The sequence below is a fragment of the Vulpes vulpes genome, chromosome 8 (assembly GCF_048418805.1).
Source record: "Vulpes vulpes isolate BD-2025 chromosome 8, VulVul3, whole genome shotgun sequence".
Lineage (NCBI taxonomy): Eukaryota > Metazoa > Chordata > Mammalia > Carnivora > Canidae > Vulpes > Vulpes vulpes.
Window position 1 is genome coordinate 17,358,722 of NC_132787.1, and position 3,237 is coordinate 17,361,958.

At 39.9% G+C, this 3,237-nt stretch overlaps 1 pseudogene; it reads left to right on the plus strand.

Moving 5' to 3' along the window:
* The first annotated feature begins 321 nt into the window (after nt 1–321).
* LOC112921269 (U4 spliceosomal RNA) lies at nt 322–389 on the plus strand (annotated as a pseudogene).
* The last annotated feature ends 2,848 nt before the right edge of the window (nt 390–3,237 follow it).

Genomic DNA, 3,237 nt, shown 5'->3' on the forward strand with positions numbered 1-3,237 from the left:
TTCAACTGCAGCTTCTTCCTGTTGTGTCAGAAGAGGGCCACCTGTCTCAGATTCTAGACTTACCACTCTTGTGAGAATCAGGAAAAGTCGCTCCAATTGTGTTAGGGGTTCAGATGAGGAACTTCCACTGAGAAAATCTGCAGTCTACCTATATCCTTAACTTTCTCTTAACGTTTTCCAACAGCGAGTTATTGACTTTTTTACTCTAAAAGACTCATCTGCACACACAACTCCCCCACCCCCCACTCCCGCCTTTGCAGAAATTCTTTTTGGGGCATTCTCAACATACCTGTGTTTCTCAAGCTTTGAATTGGGCTGTTAAGCTTTGCGCAGTGGCAGTATGGTAGCCAATGAGGCTTATCCAAGGTGCAATTATTGCTAATTGAATTGGGCTGCCAAACTTTCAATAGCTTTCACGTCTGTTCTCTCACCCTTCAGCCCCAAATTCCTCATCCCTTTGGGATCATTAGAACTCAAGCTTTTGAATTGCTTTCTCTTAGTGAAGGCGCTATCTCAAGGGAGTTCCTCTCCTCTTTCCTAGACCTTCCTTTGCCTTCGGGACACTAAGTATTTTGTAACATTTATTTTATTTTTTTTTTTTTTAAAGATTTTACTTATTTATTCATGAGAGATACAGAGAGAGGCAGAGACACAGGCAGAGGGAGAAGCAGGCTCCACGCAGGGAGCCCAATGCGGGACTCGATCCCGAGTATCCAGGATCACGCCATGGACCCAAGGTGGCGCTAAACCGCTGAGCCACCCGGGCTGCCCAGTATTTTGTAACATTTATATAGACACATATAAATAATTAATTATGTAAATATAATATTGCATGTAATCAGTTTATTAGTAGTGAGTGGGAATCTCACTCCCTAAACTCAGATACGCAAAAAGTATAGCTTAAAAATTTCTCTGTAACAGGAAAATTTCTGACTTGAAGCTCTCCTTCAGCCCAGGTATGAAGCCTAATCTGTCCTTTCTAGGGTTCTCTACTGGCCCCAACCCCTAGGGTTTATTCAAATTTTTTTTTAAATTTTTATTTATTTATGATAGTCACACAGAGAGAGAGAGAGAGGGGCAGAGACACAGGCAGAGGGAGAAACAGGCTCCATGCGCGGGGAGCCCAACGTGGGATTTGATCCCGGCACCCCAGGACCGCACCCTGGGCCAAAGGCAGGCGCTAAACCACTGCGCCACCCAGGGATCCCCTGGGTTTATTCAAATTAAGATAGTTTTGCAGAGTTCCCTGGTTGACCATCGCTCCTCTGGTTTCTCTGGTCCCACTTCTCAGCCTCCTTTGCCTGCCCTCCCCTTCTGCTAGATCCCTATGTTTTGGGGTAGCCCAGGGCTTGAGGATGGCTCTGAGCTCAACAACACTCTCTGTAGATAATTTGAGCCTCTGTAGATAATATCAGCTTTGATACCTGACCTGGAGGTATCAAGTAAGAGCTGAAGTCTGGAGTCTTGGGAGAGGATTGGGGTAGGAAAAGGGATATGAAAGATGGAATTAATTAATTCTAGGATAAGAGTCACAGTTGATTCCCAGATTGTTTCTCTCTAGCACCCAGACTTCTCTGGTGCCCAGGAGATAAAAGAGATTTAAAGCTTTTCCCCTGGTATTTATTTCTTCTCTCCTCACTTTCTCCCCTCTCTTCCTCCCTTCCTTTCTTCCTTCCACAAATACTTACAGACTGCCAACTACATGCCAGGGAAAGGACTAGATCCTGGGGAATGTATTTTTTAGCTCTCTGGATACAAAAGATGTATCATTTAGAGAACTTTTTGAACAACTTGTAGTCTTTCCTAAAATCATCTACTTAACTGTCTTCTGCTATTTCAACTCAAACAGTCTTCCTATTAAATGGACCACTATTATTAAGTGTTATGATGGTTCTAGAAAATAAGTAATTTGTAAAGCACTTGCACAAATTAACCAGGCTTACTACTTTGGTTTTCTTTATTATCTACTTAGCAATCAAAGCAGCTCCTTACTTTAACATATGATGTTGAAAATGATTTTACAATATTTCCAATTAAGTTAATTTTCACATTGCTTTTGTGCTCTTTGTCATCACAAGTAGAATGATAAAATTCTGTTTTTGCATATTATTAATGAATATGGGGTGTGTCTTTCCATTTGGGTCAATAATAGCTCTTTATTATCTCATTTCAGAAATGAGTTCAATACTCAATCTATAAATTACACAGTGACCAACTTCTTCGAATTAACCACAATTCAGAGTTAAGCTCACAAGCCACTTTTCCTACATTTGTGCCAGTCTGTAAGAAGCCAAACCTTAATGATCTACTTCAGCTAAATAGGTTGGACAGAATTTAAATGTTCATTAGCAAGAAGTCTGACCCAGAACCAAGATAGGTCATCACAGAAATGAAGAAAATAGACAATTACACAATTCGGACCTTCGATGATCTCTGATTTATGGTTGGAGAAGATCATTGAAATGACAACACTACTTCTTATTTAATGAAAGACTTAAAAAAACAGGAACAATATTTATTCTGTTTTCAAGTTCTGATAAATATTTAAACTATTACCAAGAAAAATACATGGTTAAAACCAATCTATGAAGGATATCAGGAAACTGGTGCTGCATGGGAATGTCTAATCTACTGAATTTTGATCGGTGTATGAGCTACCAATTTGGTTACACTGTTAGGATATTCTGATAAAAGATAAACTAGTTTTCTTTCTTTCTTTCTCTCTCTCTCTTTTTAATTAAATATTTGTTTATTTGAGAGAGAGTGCATGTGTGCCAGATGAGGGGGGTGGTGGTAGGTAAGGGAGGCAGAAGGAGAAAGAGAATCCCAAGGAGACTCCCCCTGAGCCCTATGTGGGGCTTGATCCCATGACCCTGAGATCACAGCCTGAGCCAAAACCAACAGTTGGATGCTTAAACAACTGAGCCACTCAAGCACCCCCAAAAGACAACTATTTTTAATTGATAAATCTGAGAGTCTCACAATAGCTTCATTTGGGCATTAAAAAAAGTCATGTTGCCATGGAAATATTCTGATGATTTGCATGGCTGGGCCAGAGGTTATCTATTCAAATAGACAGATTTGTCTATTCGAATAGACTTCCTTTACAAGAGTGTTCATTTTTATGTGGCCAATAGGCCAGTACTGATATTTTTCAAAGAATATCATCATCACGAATCAAATAAAATTAGCATACTAAAGGATTCATATTTAACTGCTTGGGTCTAAATCAGTCCA